The sequence below is a fragment of the Meles meles genome, chromosome 8 (assembly GCF_922984935.1).
Source record: "Meles meles chromosome 8, mMelMel3.1 paternal haplotype, whole genome shotgun sequence".
Taxonomy (NCBI): Eukaryota; Metazoa; Chordata; class Mammalia; order Carnivora; family Mustelidae; genus Meles; species Meles meles.
The window spans coordinates 21,321,545-21,343,948 of NC_060073.1; the positions used below are offsets into that span (position 1 = coordinate 21,321,545).

Consider the following 22,404-nt stretch of genomic DNA (forward strand, 5'->3'; position numbering starts at 1 on the left):
GGCTTCCAAATAAAAAGCCCTATTTTCCTTGATTTAGCAATAAATACCCATCCAGCCTTTCTGTATGGCTTGTGAAGAAGGGAGGGGACAGAATAATTCAGAAATGTCAGCTGCTTAGTCAGTGTCAATATTGAAAGATGCATCTCTAGGTGATTAATTAAGACGGATGGACAAAAGAAACACAGGTGAGCTCTCTTATAAGACAGAAAACGATCCCGCTAGTGAAAGTAATGTAGCAGATGCTCCGGCTTCCGACTCCTGCATGCGTTACGGCGCCTGTCGGGGTCCCAGTGTCATTCTCTACCACCTAATGGCCTGTGATTGTCAAATGGGGTTTCCCAGTGCCTCAGAAGCTATCAAAGTGGAGGGAGGAGATGGGGAGGGCTGAGCAGCCCCCCACGGCCGCTCCGATAGGGGAGCTCCATTTTGAAATGATTTCTCAGAGGCTCCATGTCGAACTTTCTTTGAGCTCTGTGGCTACAAGGAAGTTGCATGCCGCCAAACTAAATCATCCCAGGCCCTTCTCACTTTAGTATCTGTAATGCACAAGATGGTATCTTGGTCAGGAAACCCCAAGGCATTCCAGAAGGCTCATGGCAAACCATGGACAACATCGCTTGGGGATGGAATGCCTCCAATTCTGGAACGGGGGACTCTCCATGTCAGGTAACAAGCCCCCATTCCAAGCCAAAGGGTCTGCCAAGAGAGATCCTAAATGGCACAAATGGGGGAGGGGCATGACCCCAGGTGCTCAAGCCCTCTATCCTCACAGCAACCTCAAGCAATAAGTGTTGACCTTCTCTCCCTTGTTCAGACAGAGAGCCCAGCCCGGGCATCAGAGACGTTGGATAACCTTCCTGAGGCCACAAGCTCCTGAGGCAGGATTTAACCACAGCTCACTGACTCTTAATCACTGTTGAAAGTATCCTGCCCCAGAAAGCCACGGAATACCACCCTGACCACAGACTTGGGGTCCCACTGGTCCCTTGCTTCCATTTTCGAATGGGCGACTGAGGCCCAGAGAGGGTAAGGGACTTGCCCAAGGTACAAAGAGTGAGTTTGTAGCAGAGCAGGACTAAAACTCAGACTCTGTCCTGAAATCTCATCTTCCCACCCCACCTTGCCACCAGGAGGCCACCCAGGACAGCATGGTGTGGTGATCAAAGCTTAGTTCAAGTGCAGACTGCTGTCCGGTTGAAGGCCCAGGTCTACCACCCACACACCCTGTGACACTTGCCTCATCGTACCCCAGTTTCAGTATCCCTGCAACGGGAATGACATTTGCGCTTGACCTGTAGGCCTGCTGCAAGGATTCCGTGGGACAGTGTATTTCGTGTGATGTGTCCTCAATAAATTCTAGCTCTCCTTATCCGTGGAGGCTGGGGCAAGGTGACAGGGGGCCACAGAATGAAATGGACCCTTCTGGTGAGCTGAGCGCAGGAAACGTAGGGTCTCTACCCTGATTCCACCACCCCTCCCCCATCAGCAGTGCTGACCATTGCCCCTCCCCCCCATTTCCCCATTTCCCCAGTCACCTCTGCCAGGGACATCTGGAAGAAGTAAAAGGAATGACTCCAAGTGAGATGCCACGACACTATGTCTCCCTCAAGTCAAGAGGGAATCATCCTCTTGAACTTTCTATTTTCTCCTGACCTTGTGTTAATTCCCAGCTCAAAATAAAATGATGTCTCTTCGGTACCAGGAAAAGGCTACACAGTAATTTCAGGTCAGCACACAGGCTGTCAAATAAGAATGAATCCACTCAATGGCTCAGTGGGGGAATTTAAGATGCAGAAGGGGCCTTAACTCAGAGCACCCGAGATAATGCAGAAGAAAGTTATCTAAGCATAAGCTGGTAGACTTCTTGCCTCCGCTGGGAAGCAGGAAATTAAAGAAGGCCCAGAGATGTTGAGTGACTTGGCCCATGTCACACAGCCACGGAACCAGTTGGTAAAAGAGGCAGAGCTAGAACCGGGTCTCCTGCCCTCAGGCTCTGCTGGTGCCAGGGAGGGGCACCGAGGTCCGGAAGTCTGGGTGAGAAGAAGTGGACGTAGTTGAGGAAGCGTCTGAGGTAGAGAGAAAAACAGCCAGGTCATCTGAAGCCCCACCTGGACTTTACCTGGGTGTGAAAAGATGAGTGTGAACGAGTGTGAGGGTGGAGAGTGAGCAAGAAGGATGGGGGGCGGGGCGAGCACGAGGAAATCAGCGGGCCAGAGAGAGAGAACAAGAGGGAAAACATTTGGGCCATTTTCAAATTCCCACAGTTGAATAAATCAAAACAGATTGCTCTGAGACAAAGAGGCCGTTTCAAACCACATCCTTTACCCCAGAGTCAACCCCCAATGGCCCACTGGGTGCTTTCTCGTGGCCTGGAATGACAGCCCCAATAAGACGGACAACCACAGCCAGGACTGCCGAGCTCCGGGGATGAGCCAGGTATGGTCAACCCCCCACTTTCCAGGTAGGGCTCCTGAAGCCAGGTCCGCACACCTCCCTGCCCCGGGGATCTCTGGGAGGCGGCAGAGACCCCACCGGGAGATTCTCTGGGAAATGTCCCACCCCCGCCGGAGGCCCGGCTGCCCTGGCAGAAGGAGCAGGGACGCCAGCTGCCCCACAAGGCGAAATACGTGCTCTCCTGTCCCGGAGTGCCCGGCGCCAGACCTGCAGCATTTACTGTGGTCCTCTGCGCGCCTGCGCACCTGGCCCTGCCCGGCCAGAGAAAGGCACCTGCCCTTCCAAGTGAGGGGGGCACCGGCGCCCAGGGTGGGCCGGGGAGGAAAGCACTGCCGGAACCCCAGAAAACGGGTTTCCCATCTCCCACCCCACCATTAGCAAAGGGAACGCTGTGCCCACCCCCCCCCCTCGAATCTACCACATCTCCCCTCCCCGCAGCGTGAAGGGGGCAGTACCAGGCCTGGGGCGGGTGGTGAGGTCTGGGGGCTGGGGAGAGGATGCAGCTCTGCAGGCCTCCAGAGCCACCAGGCCCGTGGTGCACTGGCGAACGATGGTCTTGTCCTAAGCCCAAAAAGTCCTACCACTTTTCCAATGTAGGTAAACCGAGGCTCAGAGAGACTAAATAACAACCAGTGTCACCAAGATGATAAATTTAGACACAGAATCGCACCACGACATGACCGGGACACTTTCAGCCCTTTCTAACTCACCCATCCCTCACAAAGCTCTTCTCTCTGATGGAGTTTGGGAGCCTCAGAGGGCAGAATTTTCTCAGGGGTTCCGACTAGAAATCCCAACAAAGACCCTGCTCGCCTCGGGCCACTCTTGCTACATAGGGGCCCGGGCTCTCACAGCGTCCCATTTATCAAGGAAAGCAGGGATCTGGAGTTGTAAGCTACGTGTCTCAGTATTTCAACAGCTTAGAATCCGCTTTATGTCTTCTGTTGAGTTAATAGGATTTTTAAAATTGAAATAGAACATTTACACGACAAAGTACAGAGATCTGAAGTGAATGACTGTTCACAAACTGAACGTACCTATGAAAGTACCAACCAGAATAAGGGCACAAACAGACCAGCCCCTGGAACCCCTCATGCTGCTTCCAAGAACTCCCCAACTTCCACCCAAAGGTTATCATTATTGTGACTTCTAACACCAGAGCGTCCTTTGGCTGACCTTGAACTTCATATAAATAGAAGTGCACTGTGTAGACTCTTCCACATCTGGTGTCTTTTATTCCATACTGGGATTCTGAGACTCTTCCAAGTCACCGTCAACCACAAGAGCTTATTCTCTGCTGCGTAGTATCCCACCCCGGGACCATAGCCATTCCACTTTCCGTAGACATTTGCATCATTTCCGGGTATCGCCTGTCTTGGACAGTGAAGTTAGGAACATTCTTATGCATGCCCTTTGGGGAAATGCATGCATACATGGGCCTTCCTGTTGCATATATACATAAGGGTGGAGTGGTTGGGTCATAAAGACAGTGTATGCTCACCTTTGGTTACATTTCCCAATATGTCAATGTTGGGTGAATTTCATGCAGCTTAGATGTGGCTTACAGGCCATCGTTTTGTACCTTTGGTCTGTGTGCTTTGTTCCTCTTAGCCACTGGCCAGACCATCTTCCTTGAGAGCATGCCGGCATGTCACAAATTAATGTAATAGTGGGGGGAAAATTCTACTTCTCCCCTATACTGATCAATGAAATGAGCCTGTCCTTCAGTGAGTGCTCCTCCATTGGGATGAAATTACATTAAAGTCACGAGCAGCCTCTTCATGCACATGAAATCTAGCTCAATGGTGACCCGTTGCCTGAGGTCATACAGCAATCAACCCTGTGACAGCAAAGCACCTAGGTTCCCCAATTCCTAAAGGCTCTATCCAGCACCCCAGGGCTCCCCAAATCTCCCCTGTGTGCTAGCTCTTCACCCTCCTCCCATCACAACAAGCATCCAGCCCAACCCTTCTGCTGGACTCGAGCAGTTCCTACCAATGAACCAGAACTGGCATTCGGGATGAAAATCATTTATCATCCAGGGACCATAACACGCCACTCCTGCTATTCAGTATTGGCCCAGGAAACCCTTGCTAGTCTAAGCTAGCTTTCTTACACTTAGGATGGTAAACAGGACCTAACAGGACACTTAGGATGGAAAAACAGGACCAAACCCAAGCCTGGCTCATTCTTTGATTTATTTGAATCTGATCCCCCCCCCACACCCACACTGCTCAGGTAGCTTGAAAATAATTTGTCTCTGCAGTGGGGTGTTTTTGCTTGGATGGTTTTGGGTTCTGCCCCTTGGGTTTTATAGGTGGCAAACAAGCCCAGAGAGGGCCGGTGCCTTGCCCAAGGTCACACAGTGAGGCTGCACCAACGCTGGAATTTGCACCACCTCCCCATTTCTAATCGAGGTTCTACTGCTGTGGGCCTTTCATAACCAATGAGGAATGACCAGAAAATGCCGACACATGATGGTAACTTCTTTCAGCTCAAACCAATCACATCTGTTTCCCTTCTTCCCCGCTAAGCAGTAAACAGTGGGGACAGCGTCCAGGCGGGCTGTGGGCAGGGATCTCAGCACACAGACAAGGGCCCCAGCCAAGAGCAGGCCGGGCGAGTTCTCTTGCTGGTCCCTGGGCTGTAAGAAAGAGACTTTCCCCAATGCAGCAGAGAGCGGTGATCTGAGAGCAGAGAACTGCCCTTTTCTGAAGCGATAATGTACACAAGCCCCGGGCGGGGCGGCCACGTGGCCGTGTTTCCAGCCGCGCAGGAGGCCCCCAGCTGTCTGACTGCAATCCGTCTTTATTAACATTTGCACAGAAACTCACAGGGCCTCTCGCTGCACATGAAAACCAAGCAATCTCATGTTCCCCCCTCCACCAGGCCACAGAGCTCCTTCTTGCTCCTCGCCCTTCCCTCAGGCTACAACTCAAAAAAAACAAAAACAAAAACAAAAACAAAAACAAAAAACACGGGGGGTGGGGGGAGCCTCAAAAATACCAAAAGTTCCTTAACATCCGCAAATCCGCCTTCTGAGGCCATTTTCAGGAACGTGTGTCTGAAGCTGCGTCCAGCAGTACTTCCTCCCTCGGGAACTGCTTTGTCTTCACTTCCAGTCTTTCTCTTTTACGGAGCTTTGGGCCTTCAGGGGGCGGGAGGGGGCAGAGGAAGGCTCCCTGCACCCCCGTCCACCATCCACGTCCACCACCCCAGGCAGACCTCCAGAAATGGCTGAAGGGCGGGGATGCTTGCCCGCTCCGGCACACACCTCTCTTAGAGGTCTAGTTCATGGCTCCCCAAACTCCTGAGGTCTGGCTGCTGGCTGTGGGCCTGGCCCAGGGCAGCCTCTCCTGCACTCCGCTCAGCACCGCGTGTCCACTCCTTGCCTTCGGCCGCCCACCCGCCTCACCGCTGGGAGCCAGGTTCCGTGGAAGGGAAAGGAAGAAACCAGAAAGTGGCAGGCCCAGAAGCCACCCTGGAGGGCTGCCCCCCAGGACCCCAGCTCTGACCACCACTCCACGTGGCTCTCTTCCCACTGCCCACGAAATTGGCTGGGACAGGCCTTGGCCCAATCCTGTTTCTTCTCATCCCAAAAGTATAGTCAGTCGTTCAGCCCTTGGTGAGGCCATAAGGCACAGGTCCTACAGAACGCACACAAGCACACACATGTGTGCACATGCATGTTACGTGTGTGCACGCATAGGCACACGCATAAGGGGTCCTGAATTCTCTGGGTCAGGCGAGGGGAGGGGAAGATTGCTTCTTCTGTTCACAGTTTCCTGTTAACCGACAAGAGGGACAAGAAGACAGACATAAGCTAAGAAGATGGCCTGCCCCTCCCCACAGGAGGGCTCTAAGAGCAATGTCTTCTAAGGCTTCTTGGTCCATGCACCAAGGTCTAGGTCAGTGCCTGGGAATTAGGCAGCCTCAGGAGGGTCAGGGCCTTGGAGAGGGTTGGCAGGAAAGGAGGTGAGCTGGCTGTCTCTTCCTCCGCTCTCTGGTGGTGGGGTGGCGACACCTGAGTCACCCACACGAGGGGCAGGGGGTCCTCCAGGTGTGACCAAAAGTTAGGAGAAACCGTGTGTCCCCAGAAGGAGGGACAGAGGGGGCCTGAGCCTGGGGAGGAGCTTGAAAAGGCCCAGCCTGGGCCAGAGAAGTCCTCGTGGTGGTTACAGATCGGGGCATTAAAGACCTAGGCGAGACCGAGTTGCACAGTCCTGCCTGGGTGGCTGGCTATCCGCAGCCTCCAATCTTCAGGAGAAGTCTAGTGGACACACAAGAAAGGAAAGAAGGAAGGAATGCACGCCTACCCCAAGCCGCACTGGGAGCCGTTTCACATTCCACAGACCTCAGAGCAACACTCCCCTTGGGATGGGAAGGGCCAGCCTTGGGGGATGGTTCAGACAAGCCCTCCCGTTCCTCGTTCCTCGTATCCCCCTCCACCGACTGGGCCATCTCTGGAATTCCATCACCTCATCATCTTGGGCTTCCCTTCCACGAAATGGGGATTAAAAATCTCCGCCCAGTGGGATGGGCTGGGCATCGAATGGGATCACATTTATGGGTCTGGTGTGCACCCGAAAAAATTCTGCTGTGCTTCCAGAGGGAAAGGGGCAGGGAAGAGAGCCCACGTGGCAGGTCGCCTCACACCCAGCTCCAGATGAGACACCTGATTGGGCCCGTGTCCCGACCTTTTTTCAGATGAGAACACAAGAGGCTCAGTTAGGATAAAAAACTTGCCAACCATCATGCAGCGGCTGAGAGGCGGAATTTGAACTCAGCTCCTGGAGACCCAGAAGCCAGAATTCCCACTCACTCACTCACTTTCAGACAGCCCCATTCAAAGGCCACGCGGACGCCACAGCTGCCCTTGGAACTCTTCCTTCCGAAAGAGTGGTTAATTTTAATCCCGTACATTTCGACCCAGCAGACGTGCGTGAACTCAGGCACACAACTTTAAATATGTTATTAGCATTGTTATTGTTTTGCCAAAAATATTCTATCGGTGCTGTCTTTCTCTCTCTGCACACCCGTGCACCTCTCAGACAGGTTTGAGCAGAAACTTTGTGAGCCCTGCGGCTACTTAGAAACAAAAATTGCCCATTATTTAAATTCAATTACATAGCAACCGCTTTTTAAAAAGAATATTTTTATTTGAGCTCATTGTGTAGCCAAGCATCAGACACTTTCTTTCTTCAAACTACTTTGAGAAGGAAAAATTATCAAATGAAAGGAAGGAAATGTTATGCATATCATCCCAGCTACTGAAAATAATGCTGATGGATTTTCCTCTTGCGCTCTTAATTTATTTAAACAACACCCCACTTCCATCAACAACCACGCCTTGGCTTCCTGAGTGCTTTTCTCCAGGGGATTCAAGGCTTTTTGGTCATATTCCCCGCTGGAGACTCAGAGGAGACTGTCGAGTCGGAGGAAGAAGACCCAGAAAAAAGCACCACTCACCCCCGCCCCATCCCCAGTATGTGGATGAAATGTCAGAAGTCCACCATGGGACAGAGAACTGGTTTGAGCAAAAGTAGGACTAGACCCCAGGCTCTGATTCTGGACTCTCAGTCCAGTGCTCTCGCTGTCTCTTCAGCTGGGGGACAGAGGAGATAATGATGTTTCACCGGGGCGGGGGGGGGGGGGGGCGTTTGGGCTTCAGTCCAGATTCCTGGTGCCCCCACCCTGCACCCTGCTTCCATGGCAATACCACATTCCAAGGTCTCCAGAGATGCATCAGGCTCCGAACTCAGCCCCCAGGGTCCCCATCTGGTCTCTGGGCCACGAGGGGGGAAGCGCCCTGGGCAGCTCCCACCTGTCGCCCCAGCTCCAGCCCCTCTGCTGGGGGACCTCCAGCTTATCCAGCCTCTCCAAGAGCAAGCAAGCAGGCAATGGCTTCAGAGGTCGCTCTGTTTGCCTTGGCTCCTCAGTCCCTTTGCCCAGCAAGAAGCCGCTGGAAAAGAAAATAAAACAACAACAAAAAGCCCTTTGATGTGCCACGGATGGCCTCATCCAACCCTCAGGGAAGGTGGAAATCACCCTATGTCATGACCTGCTGGCCTCCCGCCCACAGGGCCTATCCGAAGGGCCCAGGGCTCTCCCACAGACCCCAGCCTTGGCTCCTTGACCCCTTGAGATGAAAGCATCATGGTGACATCTGTGGGGACCGAGTGGGGGAGGGACAGGAAGAGGCCAAAGAGGGTCAAGATCTTTTCTCGGGAGAGAAGATGGCCATCAACCCAGCTGGCCACCACACCACAGGTGGTCCCCACAGAGTGTCCACAGGTGGGGCATCAGGAAGGCGGGGCGAGAGGACTGTCACTGGGAGGGTCCCCAGTCCCCCCAAGCAGTGGGCTACCCAGCACATCTCTTATTGACTCTCCTCCCCTCCCTGGCCGCTCACCTCTCCAGGGCCAACTTCATACATAAACAATTTGCAACCAAATCTTTGCTCGGGGTCTGCCTGGAGAGCCACCCAGCTAAGACAAGGCAGAAGGACACGCACTAAGACAGCCAGGCGACAGAACGGCAGGGACAGAGCACCCCTGGGGACAGGCCACAGAGGGTGCTTTGCGTGCGCAAGCGGGCGCACGCACGCGCACACACACACACAGAGGCACCCATTTACCTTGCAAACAATTCCAGAGAAGCAAGAGGCAAGTGACCTGGTGGTCTCCGGGTGAGGAGCCTAGGTTAGGACTGAGAGTTCATTTCCATGGAATACACCCTTGTTCCAGCTGTTACTCTCTTATTACGTTGACTCTGATAATTCTTCCATCTTTCACCAGTAAAACGTGACTATCTTCAAAGAGTTTTTGAGAGCTCCTGGAAAATCGGATCAATGAACTATGGAGAAGGAGCAAACCCCAGAATAGTAATCCCCTCCCTTTCTGAGACCCTCTCCCTTCCTTCCCATCCCTTCATGGCCTTGCCTCTCTCTTAGCCTGGGAACAGGTCAGGTCCCCACTCCCCCACAGGTTTGGTAGCAGCCATGGAACAAGGGATTAAGGGCTGCAAGGGCACAAAGGGCCAAGCAAGAGATCTCTGAGACCCCTGGAACCTGATATCCTCCCTGCTCTGGTTGAGACACAGGCTAGCTCCAGGAGGTGAGACCCGCAGTATCCCCCCAGAGGAGCACAGCCAGGAAACAGACCATCTAATGCTTGACAGTGGGCTGGCGGCTGGGACCGCTTGGCTATGCATTTCTACACCTCTGCTCACCAGCTGTGTGACCTTGGACTAGTGACTTAACCTCTCTGTGCCCCAGTTTCCTTGAGCCATAAAACGGGGGCAATCATAATACTGAATTAGAAGGTGTTATGGGCTAAACTGCATTCCCCCAAAATTCATGTTGGAGCCCTAACCCCCAGTACCCCAGAATATGATTGTGTTTGGAAACAGGGTCTTTCAAATGGTAATGAAGGGACCTGTGAGACTAGTGGGGTGGGTCTTAATCCAATTTGACTAGAGCCCTTATTACAGGAGATCTGGATACTCAGGAAGCAGCCGGGAGGCCAGCGCACAGAAGAAAGGCCACATGAGGACACAGGAAGGCAGCCCTCAGCAGGCCAAGGAGAGAGACCTCAGAACTCACCAAACTAACTGACACCTTAGTCATGAGCTTCTAGCCTCCTGGATGGAGAAAATAAATTTAACATAAATCAATTGAATTAATCCTCACAACATCTCAATAAATGAGGTGTTATTTTTAGTCCCATTTTATGGGTGTGAAGATGAGGCCGAGAGGGGATGAGCAATTTGCCCGAGGCTGTGGAGTTAGCAAAGGGCAGAGCTGGGAGTGAAAACCTTGATTCTATTGGATGAGCTCAGACCCGTGAGCGCCTGGCACACTCCAAGAGATCAATACCCGTTAGCCGTGCTCATTCCCCAAAACAACCCGGAAAAGACCGGCCTGCAGGGGAGAAAATGAAGAGAGGCACCAGCTACCCAGGGTCGTGCCTGAGGCCTGGATGCAGCGTTGAGCAATGGCTGGGGGGTTGGGGGGGGGAGGGAATCCCTGCCCTGGGGACCTGCATTAGAGTGAGGCAGGCAGACATTAAAGAATGACAGGGACAAAGTCAGCAAGGGTGCGATCTGAGCCACCAGGAAGAGAATTTGGCCCACGCAAGAGTCCAGGAAGGCTTTCTGGAGGAGGTGATGCAGCGGCTGAGTTCCAAAGGATGAGGAGGACTCTCGTAGCTAAAGAGGGAGGAAAAGTTATTGCAGGGAGGGGGCAGTGCCATGCGGAGGGGCCATGCTGCTAGTTGGGGGGACAGAAGGAAGCAAGGTGGTAGGTGGGCTGGAGGAGAGAGGCCGGCTTGGGATGGGAGGGGGCAGGGGCTGTGGGAAAGCCTTTGAACACAATCGAGAATCCACCGAAGGGTCGCAAGCCAGACAGCCAGCGCGATCACATTGCACGACAGATGTTTTTCCTAACAAAGTGTGGAAGTCGAGCTTCCGTAAATTGAGTTTTATTTTTAAGGCAGGAGGGAGCAATGGGAATCCGAGAGCTAATCCGTCTGGAAATTGAATGGGGGTCCCCCGGCCCAGCTGGCATTTTCAGAGATCCGGACTGCCTCGAGTGAGGTGCACCTGTTAGGTAAAGATCCTGGAGGAGGGGCACCTAGCCGGCTCAGTCGGCAGAACGTTTGACTCCTGATCTTGGGGTTGGGGTTGTAAGTTCAAGCCCCGTGTTGGAGGAAGAGTTTACTTAAAAAAAAAAAAAAAAAAAGAAAGAAAGAAAAAAAAACTGGTCTGGGGTTGGGGGTGCTGGGGGGCGTGTCTCTGCTTGCCATGGAAACACTGGATACCGTAAATGTGGCTCTTCACACCAGGCCCCCAAATGGCCTGCCTTCTGGGGTGACCATAACCTTCCAGGCTCCCCTTTTCCAGCATCTCCCCATCTCCCCTTCTCCAAGATTCAACTTGTGCTGGACTCCATGAGCAGGCCTGTGCTGCCCTTGCTCCCAGACCTAAGTGCCTTTCCCAACTTTTCCATAGCGCCCAAGGATCCCTATTTGTTTGTTCCATGGTATCTCGGTGCCCCACATACGAGGGGCTTATGGCTAGAAGCCTCAGTGCACAACAAGAAGGATGTGATCGCGAAGATGCTAGAACGAGGAATTCCCCATTCACTCATTCATTCTCTACCTATTGAGCATCGATTCAACCCCAGGCGCCGAGCTACACCCCATGGGGTCTCCCCACCTTTATTCCGTTGATGGAAGCAGACAATAAGATACCTAGAACAATTCTGGCATTCACTGAATCCTTGAAGTGTCCCACTCAATCCTCAGAGACATATTTGTGCATTGTCATCCTATCTTCGTAAAACTCTGGAAGTGAAATGGTAGCACAGAGAAGTTTAGTAATTTGTCAAAGGCCAAACAAAGGCCATGATATGGGACTGAATCAGGGTTTGAACCCAGGCCCCTATGTTCAGAAGCAGGACTCCTAACCTTTGATGGCGTGTTGCCTCCTCATGCCTTCATCTCAACCCTCAACAGCATCAGCTGAACCCCTAAACCCTCTGGGGCTCCCCTGGGGTGGGCTCTGGAGCCCAGAGCTGTCTGCTCAGGCCTCCTAGGCTCCCTCCTCAAGCAGAGAGGCCCAGACATTGGCCCTGGGGAGAAAAGCCCAACTTGCAAAAGTCACAGCGACTTCTGGCACGAAACAGAGTCTGGGATAAAGAGTAAAGTGGGGACAATTTGTCTCAACGGGCTATTCTTAACGTAGGAGAACATGGAAAAGACAGACGACTCCAGAAAGCTGGAAGAACATCACTGGCGCCTTCCATTCAGTCATTTCAAATTGTTATTTCTAGAAAACATGCTACTTGTAACTGGTTACAATTCACATACGTCCCTGCTCCTTGAGTCCAGACAGGACACCCTGCCTGTCCCTACTGCAGCATCTGGCAGGTGCTTAAGTGCGGACTCACTGTGCTTGAATGCAAACATTTACCTCCTCTCTGCTCCTCGCTGCGCTAGGAGGTGGCTATAAATCCCCTCCTTTCTGCTCAGAAAACTGAAATGTACCAAGACCAATTTACCCATCACTTGACAGTGGTTTAGCTGCAGGAACTTGGGCCAATTCTTTGACTTTTGGGGTGTAAAATGGGGCAATCCTAGTACCCACTCATTACGGGTTGGATGGTGGACCTCCAAAAGATATGTGGAAGTCCTAACCCCTGGGACCTGCAAATGTGTCCCTATTCGGATATGGGGTCTTTTCAAATGTAATCAGTTAGGATGAGGCCCTAAGGCCCTAATCCAGTAGAACTGGTGTCCCTGTAGGGAGAGCAAAGACGGACTCAGGGGAAGACCGCATGGATGACGGGAACAGGCACTGGGTCCTGTCCATTAGCCAAGGAACACCAAGGATTGCCGACGGTCACCAGAACCAAGGAGGAACAAAGAGGGACCCTCTCCTAGAGGCCTGCACATACCTTAACTTGGGGCTTTTAGCCTCCTGAACTGGGAGCCAAGAACTGTCCGTGGCTTCCAGCTCCCACCATGGTTGCTTGTCACGGCAGCCCTAGGAATCCAGCCACCTCTTAGGGCCCTTGAGCAGCTCCGAGGCCCCACTCCAAGTGTTTCAGGTGGCAGAGGCGGCTGAAGTGAGGTCTGGGGGCAGGAGTGAATGAGGTGTGTTTGAGGGACCCCGCGATGCCCACCCCCAGGCCTCCGTGGCCCGCATGCCCACCCGTGCTTCTCCGAGAAGCAGGAAGCAGCTCGCCTCCCTAGCATCTTGGCGGCAGCTCCGGCAGAAGACCACTCTCCTCAGCCCCCAGGTGCAAGTATCCACCATGCCCAGGGAGCGGGGGATGCCCTCAAAATCCAGTCTTGAGGAACCACTGTCTTCCTAACCAAAGACGCTTCCACTCCAGTGTCCAGCCCACTGGCTATTCCTTTGAAGGGACACTTAATCCCCCATTATTCTGGAAGGTGTTTATGGTTGCGCTGGGGAAGCATGTCCTTCCCCTATGGGCTCAAACCCACAGCAGAAGAGTGCCCGCGCCTGCTCTGCTGGTGGGAGTCCCCGAAATGTGAGGCACCAGGTGGCAGGGGAGGGGGGGATGCCGCTCCCCCAGGAGACCAAAGCACAAGTCCAGAGACAGCGGCCCTGCCAGGGAGAGTATTGTCATCCGCCCCAGCCAGGAAGGCATCAAAGAGAGAGGGGGTGCCCCGCAGCACCCCAGGCCCCACCCCTGCATGTTATTTAGACTCCAAAAGATGGGGCCCACATCCAAAGGCCAGAGCTTCAAGTTCTTCTCCCATTGCCAATGAAAGGTCTGTTAGTTCAACAGGAGAGCAGAGGCTGAGACCACGGGCGGTGGGGCGGGGTGTGGGGGGAGGCCATCACCTCCCACCCGGAAGTTCCAGGCCAAGGTGCTAGACCCGCTTCTAGCCTCTCCTGGGTGCTGATCCTTTACGAGACATCCCTTCCTTCTACTCAGGTGGCAGACAAGAGATACACAAACATGTTGATACCAACTACGCACCCGGGCCGGATTAGCCTTATGGTTTCCCGTATACTCCCCATTTTGCAGACAAGAAAACTGAGTCCCAGGAGAATGAACGAGCACTAACGGATGGATCAGCATCCCTACCTGAGTCTGACCGTCTTCCTGCTGGCAGAAAATCTGGGCTGGAGGGTCCCTCTCGTTCCCTGCCCAATCCCACAAAGGAGCAAACGGGCCACCACGGGCTGCACAGGTGAGACAGGAACCATAGGTAACTCTGTAGGTCATGGCCAGTGGGGGGAGGGGGGGCGGGCGGGCTCCAAAGCTTAAGAACTCCAAAGTAACTCCCAAAGCAGTGTGTGGGGGCACCGAATTCCCTCGGCTTTGAGTGAATACCGACAACTAGGATTCCCTCACCTCACCCCCCACCCTTCTCCCTCAGCATCCAGATAGTGCCTGCGGTCTCCCCTCCACGCTGTTAGCATACGGGAGGAGCAGCTATGGGAGGTAGGTTTGGAAGACCTAGAAGAAGTTCGCAGGACAGTGAATTTCGGTAAGCCAAAGGAGGCCACAGGAGCGTTGGGCTGAATGAAGGTCAAGGGCCCAGCGTAGTGTCCTTGCTGTGTACTCACTTGCAAGTCCCTTGGCTCCTCTGTGTGCCACCTCCCTCCAGGGTGTTATGAGTACTTTACGATCTCCCCTGTGATCACCTCCCTGTACGCAGTCTGAAATCTACAAAGAACAATGCATACCACGGATTCTTAGGGAACAGAAGCATCCATGTTTTACAGGCGGACAACATACTAGGTTTACTCAGGAAGCTTTAAATGCACCATCTCAATTAATCTTTAAAGTACTCTCTTTGGGAAGTATAACTGGAGAGTTAGCGCTCAGCAAATCTCCACGCACGTCCTGGCCTTCCCAGCGTCCTTTGCAGCTGGCTGGGGACCACGTGATGGTTCTGACCCACGCATGGAGCTGGTGTGATGGGGGTCACCTTCTGGCTGAGGCGGCTGGGCATCTGAGGGCCTCCCCCACCTCTCTCTGCCCTTCGGCAGTAACTTTGGATGCCGCATATTCCAGAAGGTGTCGCTACCAAGATGGCGGAGTCGCCATCCTCCTGAGTCCCTGAGTAACCGTGTGGAGCAGACACCCTCCCCAGACAAGACAAGCAAGCAGGAATTACACCCACAAGGTTAAGCCATGGAGAGATGGAGTCCTCTGCGGCGGCGGCTGATTTAGCTGAACGGTGTTATTGCTATGACTTGCTCTGCTGCTTTTCCCAGGTAAGGAAACCAAGGCCATAAAGCCAGTCAGGGGCAGAAACGGGGTTCACATTCACAACTGTGACTCCAACACGCATCCTCTTCCAGGAACACCCTGTTGTTGCTCAGTAAGGTCACTGACTTCCCAGAGGGCTGAGAAATGGACACAAGAGAAAAGAGGGAACCACAGAAGGCTCTGAGCCCAGAAGCCAAGCGGAAGCAGCGAGGAGGGCCTGATGGGCTCAAAGCTAGCGTTCCTGGGGCTTTGGAGCTCACAGGAGGTTCTGCCTGTGGCTGTACACGAGGAGGAAGTATCACACACGGGTTTAAAGCCCTGGATGGGCCAAGAGATCGGCCTAGGTTCAAATCCTGGTACCACCACTTCTCACTTGATTTTTTCAGAGCCTTACTTTAACATCTGCAAAATGGGGATGAGATCTGACCCAGCCTAGCAGGTGCAGATGGGATGGAGCCTGGTCTAGCTGCTGGCCGATGGTGAGCATGCCCACAACGTGAGCCACCGCGAAGATCACCCCCACGATGGCTCCGAGCACTAACCTTGACAGGCAGGGGTGAGGCAAGGGGGCAGCAGGAGGAGGCTGCCCCAGCCAGGGCAGCCCAGAAAGCCCAGAACATACTCCTGGTCTAGCCTCTGTGTCTGCAGCAGACCAAGGGGCAGAAGACAAAGGGGGTTAGCAGGGCTGGCCAGACATACAACAGGGCAGAGAAGCCAGCTTATTTATTTTAAAGTCGCAAGCGTCTTCTAGCAAGACGGCCTTTTATTTGGGTGAATCTGGGAGTTGTTTATCAGCTTAAACTCATTATCTGCACATATGGTCTTCATACTATGGTTCAGGGTGGGAAACAAAGGATGGAAGGGAGAGGATGGGCAAACACTAGCAGAGGAAATATCATCCCTCAAGTGCCAGAAACCGGGATATTTCCGGTGACGTCACACTGGGCTCCCTGCCACGGGGATGGGGCTATCAGGAGAATATTCACAAGGTTTTAACTCAGGCGTCCCTCAGTGAGGGAAGGAAAAGGCGGGGCGGGGGGGGGGGGGTGAGGTGGGGGAAGTGATATATTTTATTCACTTGTGTCTTCCATTCTCAAAGCAGACTTTTCCCGGGCCTCACACACATTCAAACCCAGGCAGCCTAACCACCACCCGACACTGTCGCTGAAGAAATAGCAAAACAGGCTCAGAGAGGGCCAGTGACTCCCTTGAGGTCACACAGCTCCACCTGCAAGAGAATCAGGGCTCAAACACAAGTCTCTTCTCTCAGAGTTTGGGGACCTTCCCCCCACCAAACCCTGTTGCCTCTCGGTCCAGACGCACATGCGCAGAACCAGTGAACACGCTTCTGCTCATCTCCGAGTTGTTTGATTTATTAATTAAAGCAGCGGTCTTGGGAGAAGACAACAAACAAGGGTTGGACCTTAATTTAAGATAATCAGTGTGGACATGAAAGACCTACTTCACCAGCTGCAAACACTGGGGCTCATCATCTCAGTGTCTCTTTTCAAAAAGAGTTTCCTTACCGGCAGACACACCCATCCCCCCCACCCCCCCCCACTCCCCCACCCCCCGCCACGGGATCCAAGTGCTGATTCGGGTCCAAAGTGCCAGCCCGCGTAGCAGGAGGAGCCCAAGCTGGCAGCTTTGCTCCATTGCATCAGGTTGCAGAAATATCCGATCGACCGATCATCTGCTCCGGGGGGACCAAAGTGCTTGGTTCCAAGCCCCCCCCCCCCCCTGCTGCGTACCAGCTGAGCGCGAACAAATGTTCCTGATTTTTCCAGCCCTCTGGAAAGAGGGGTCCCTCAAAGGGGCGCCCAGCCACCAACACGGTCTCTCCTTAAGGAAAGGGAGTGAGGGCTAGACAAGCAACCAGAGACAGGCACCCCTGTGAGCCTGCAGACAAACTTAGGGTTCCCAGCAGGCACTGGTTATTGACATTAACTTCTCCGTCCAAAACGGCAGTCTGATGTTGTTCAGGGCTGGGGCGGGATGGGGCAAGACAGCTGGAGAGGTGCCCTCCGCTGGACTCAAGGCAGAGCAAGAGCTGCTTACTGCCCTAAGAAGTTACACCTTCCTGCCTTTCAGCAGCAAGCCCACCAAGATCTCCTCGGCCAACGCCTTCAGGTTACAGACTGGGGAAGCAGGTTCAAGGCTGAAAGTGACTGGTCCAGAGCCCCCGGGGATGATCCAGTAAAGGTCCATTTCAAAGCAGCCCCCACTGAGCCCCCCCCCCATTTTGCTGTTTCCTCCCCTCCTTGGCCCCTCCCACAAATCCCTGCCATACTTCCTTGCCTCCACACCCCTTTCCCACCCATCTCACCACCACCCCTCACTCTGTGTTCCAGCCCTCCCTCCTGCCACTAAAACCTCATCCAGGAACTCAGTAGCTCTTTCCAGGCAGACGTGGAATTTTTTAAAGAAGGAGGGGCTACTCCCTAGATGACCCAAAGTATCCTAACTCCGATTCCAGACAAACTTCTGCTTCTAGAAAGTGCCCCGGTAGACTGCCATTTCGGGGTAAAGCTGTCCCAAGGGCCAGTTTTGTAATGGACTTAGGGACAGGAAGATAAGGAGACTGAATTTCCAAGACTTGAAATTTTGCTGAATCAGAGATCTTGGAGTTTATACCGGGTCCGCACGTGATACACTACCCAAACGCAAACACCTGGGAGGTCTCAATTCCCTCTTCTCCTCAGGGCACGTGGGGTGGGTCGTGGGTGGGACACAGAAAGAAGGAGCTCACAGCCCTCAGGGGCCCCGTGTTCACATTTGGGTCCCAGGGTCCAGCCTGTGCCAGGAGGCTTTCTTCCACAGAGGTACAAGAATCACGAGAAATAAAACACAACCCCAAACTCCTTTTGTTTTCAGGCCCCATGGAAGGTCTTGAAGACATTCGCAGAGACATCCATTGGGCCTCTCCACCCTTTCCCCTGTCTCCTCCTCCCACCCCTTCTGTTCAAAATAAAAATCATGCTGATCTTTTTGGCACCTCTGCCCTACAGCATTTTGGTAACATCCAGCAAAAACATCTGGTGGGCTCTACGGAAAGCCAGAACCTCAACTAACTCTCCTTCGGGGACTGCCCCCATTTCCATGACCTTTGCAGGGGACTCTGGGGATGCGGGTGGGGGAGGGGCTGTCCAGGGAGCACACACTGCTGGCCAAGAGACACAAGAAAACTTCCCAGGGCCACTATGAGGCCACCGCCCGTTCTTTGATTGCTCATTTGTCCTCTCTTGGGGTGCAGGGAGGAGGGGTAATTAGAGAAGAGGGGGCAAGAGTCCCTTCAGTCCATGTTCAAGGTCGAGCAGGCCCACACAGGACAGATACTCTTTAGAGATGCCAATGGCAAACCTGCTTCCCCCAAGGGCTCTGCACAGATACACAGACTCCAAGCACGGGGGTGGGGGGCTGAGGTCAGAAAAAGGGACACATCACAGGTGTCTTACCAACAGCTGTGAAATGACCGAATGAAAGTGGACTGTAGACCCAGACCCAAAAGCAGAGTGACCCTTGTCACAGGCTGAGAAATCCCCCACTTCAGCCTGGACCGCTGAAATCTCCCAGGGCCCTTCCCGGTCCGTGCCTGCCAGCTTACTTGTGCCCAGACAGGACAGATCGGAAGCGCCCACAAGACCGTCATCCAGCCCATCCATCTGGCCACATGCAGGAAACAAAGGTACACAAGAAGGGTGCATTCAGCCGTTTGGGCTGTAGACCCCAAAGAAACCTCACCAAATTGATCCTCTCATCCCCTTTCTCTACACCAGTTCGCTGTTAGTGTCAAGTTTCTCTTGTTCTTTTTCTGGGGGTGAGTATTTTAATCAACCACACACCTTGCCTGCTCCCCAAGAAAAACCACCCCCTGACTACCAAGCTTTCCCACACACCGTGCACCCCAGCTCCACGCTCGGACCTCTCCCGCGCCGTCGCACGGGGGCGGCCGGTACCTCCCGCGCCTGTTGGAGGGTCTGTAGTTCTAAGTCCTGGGTTTCCGTGCATTTGTCTCGCAGGAACCAGGACTCGCCTTCCTGTGGGTGAAAGGGCCGGGGAAGGGCTCCCCCTGGCGGGGGCCAGCTCACCTCAATCTAGCGGGGATCCAGAGCTGGCGCGAGCCCACGCGAGCCAAAGCAACCCTCCCAGAGGACTCCTATTATATATACCCGGTAAATACGGACGTGCCAGAGAGGCTCGGACCCCACCGAGCACCCACTGAGTCTCCGCTTCGCTTCCCCAAACCGCGCACACCCCGTACGGGATGAGGAGGACCCGGGAGGAAAGCGTGGCGCCCCTGCCCCTCCCGCCCCGCCCCGCTGCTGGGACCCCAAAGGCGGATCGCCTTCGGTGCCCTGGCTGGGCCCAACAATCCTCCGGGCAGGGATCCTCGATCCTAATCCCTAGTCTCTACCAGACCTCCTACAGAGTGGCGTGGCCCGCACCCCCGCCCTCGGGGAACAGCCCCCGCTGAGCCCCCAATCTTGTTAATCACACCTGCTACCCCCTGCCATCCTCTCGATGCCCCCCAATCACCCACACAGAGCGCCAAGTGCCAACTGGGACCGCACCTGTCCCGGGGGGGGGGGAGCCTCTAGCCCGCGAATTCCGGGCAGGGATCGGGGGCGGGGATCGGGGCAAACACATCTCCCCGGCCCCCTCCTCAGGCTAGTTTAAGTAGAACTTGGTTTCTGGGCTTCCCCGGGACCGTTCTGGGATCCCTCTCCCATTCCATCCCTATCCCCGACCGTGTCCAACAGTCGCCGGGGGGGAGGGCCCCTGGGGTCTCCAAGTCCCTGGGGGTGCAGCACCGGGGCGCACGCAGGGACCGGAGGTGCGGAGCCTCCTACCTTCCAGCAGCAGCAGCCAGACCCCGCGCCAACTCCCGCCGACGGCCGCGGGGGAAACTTTCCCCAGGCGGAGAGGCGCGCTCGCAACTTGCTCGGCGCCGGCTGCCTTCCTGGCGGTGGCGGCGGCGGCGTGTCCGGGGACCGGGAAGCGCGAGGAGGCTGAGGCGCTGGCTCGGGGCTCGGGGCGCGGGGCTCGGGGCCGGGGCTCGGGCGGCCTCGCGCGGCTCCGCTGTGGATAGCTCGGCGCTGCGTCCGCCCCGCAGCCTGGAGCCCCCGAGACGCCGGCGGCAGCTGCAGCCGCCCGCCCGCCCGCCGGCCCCACCTCCCAGCCACCGCTCCGTCCCTCCCTCTCCCCCGCGCTCCCTCCCCTCCCCAAACCTCCTCCCCGCCAGTCTCCAGTCTCCAGTCGCCGCCGCCACCGCTGCCGTGGCTGCCGCCGAGAAAGCACGTTTCCTCCGGCGGGCTGCCCCTCGCCTCCTCCCTGCCTCGGTCTCCGCCTGCGGTGCGGCCTCCGGGCCTTGTTTCGGGGCCCCAGGGCCACTCTCTGCCCTGCTCCCGTCCTTCACCCCCTGCCCGCCTTCCCGCTCTGCTCCCGGGCCCTCGCTTCGTCTGAATTCGGGAGAACCGAGTGGCGGGCTAGACCCGGAGTATTCATTCCGGGGAAACTTTCACGCAGCGCCCCCCCATAACCGACTGCAGGGTTGGAAGGGATGACCGTCCATCTGGACCTCGCTGCTTCTCCTGGGCTTCCTGCTGCCCCGGGAGTACCTGTTGAAAGCCGGAGGGATTCACCCTGCCAAGGGCCGCTTCGGCTGGCTGTGGATAACAGAGGCCGCTGGCGCGGGGGCTGAGGGGGCGGGGCTGACCCCAGACCAGATGCAAATGACTTGATTGCAGGAGGCCGGCGCTGTGTCTCCAATCTCAGGACTTATCTTTTCATCTTTGTTCCTCGGCCTCAGTCACCCATCCGCTCCCCAGCCCCTGACACATGACTTCACTGAGACACTTAACCTCTGAACCTCCTCCGTGAAGAAGCTCCCTCTACCCCTCCTGCCACAGACCAAAAGAGCCAGCAGGCAGATGGAAGGGCAGCCCAAGTGAAAGTGCTTGGCAACCCCCAGATGAGTAGGGCTTTGGATGCCCACCCCTCTTCCCTAGAGGGCTCGCTTTTGAGTCTCCACTCTGAAGCTTTCCTGTGGTGGAGTGTCTGATAGCCCTGGACAGTCACACACACAGGGGCTCTGCAGGGCACCCCTTGGTTAGCTGGTTTGCACTAAAGGGTGAGTGACTGATAGGCTTTGACCCTATTCCAGTCTTGGATATGAGGGTTGGTAATGTCAGGCCCCAGGGGCTGGAAATCTCTGCCTTTCCTTGCCCACATTTCCAGAAAAGGATATCCCTCTGAGGACTTTGAGGTATCTGGTCCTTTCAACAGGTTCACCTGGGCTACTTGAGAAAGAGCTGACAGAGAAGAGAGGTGTGACTGGGGGGCAGTAAACCTGGTCTGCCTGAATTTGCAGATGGACTCCAATTGAGCAGTGCTTAACCCCAGGGAAGAAAATCTCTGATAGTGCAATTTCTGTAAAACAGGGACAAGGAAAACCCTAAAGGGATTCAGCCTCCACGTTCATCCCTTCCGCTGCCAAAACAGGGTTGGGGGAGGCTGACCCTTTACTCTGAGAAACCCCCTGGGCCCTGCGTTTATGGAATGCTGTTGGAAGAGGCTGTCTGTGTGGGCCTCCTTGGACTCAAGGCGCCACATAAATTTAAAGAGGGAAAAGGCTCAGCCCCTAGCGAGGGTACTGGGGCCTGGGAGGTGGAGGCCAGAGACAGCAGGAGCAGTGGATGGAGTTTCCGAGGGTCTGGGGGATTGGCAGAAGCCAGCAGAGGGGAGGGGAGCACCGGCTGGGGAAGGCAGCACAGTCCAGTTGGACCACTCAGCTGCCCAGCTGGGAGGATAGGTCCAGCTCCAAGTCAATGTTTCCCAGACCTCAGCCATTCTCCTGCTTCCATCAAGAATCTGTGCACCAGATAAGGCTGTTTGCTTAATAGCTTTCTTTAAATCAACTCTTGTTTTGTTTTTGTTTTTTTTTTTTACTTAAATGTGCTTGTTTTTACAAAGAAATGTTATATCATTCCCATAAATGGAAAACCAGCATCACATTACTATAAATAGAAGGTCCCATAAAAATAAATACAATGAAAATAAAACAGTGTTATTAAATTCTAACAATGTATATTTAACCACAATAAAAAAAAATCTCCAGCAAAATACGGCTGCCCAAGGAAGGTGCTGAGCCCAAGGCCCCAGCTCTTGTAAAGGGAGATTAACAAGGGCTAGAAAGG

The 22,404-nt window shown here is 54.6% G+C and overlaps 1 protein-coding gene across 3 annotated transcripts in view; it reads right to left on the reverse strand.

Moving 5' to 3' along the window:
- TSPAN18 (tetraspanin 18) overlaps positions 1 to 20,355 on the reverse strand; it is a 177,546-nt gene extending 157,191 nt beyond the window's left edge. For 2 of the 3 annotated variants that reach the window (XM_046015228.1, XM_046015226.1), the window contains exon 1: positions 20,059 to 20,355. The gene's annotated coding sequence lies outside the window, so the exon portion shown is untranslated. Of the gene's footprint in view, positions 1 to 14,074; positions 14,173 to 20,058 lie in introns of those variants that run through there. The other variant, XM_046015227.1, reaches the window with a different exon arrangement.
- Between the last annotated feature and the right edge of the window lie 2,049 nt (positions 20,356 to 22,404).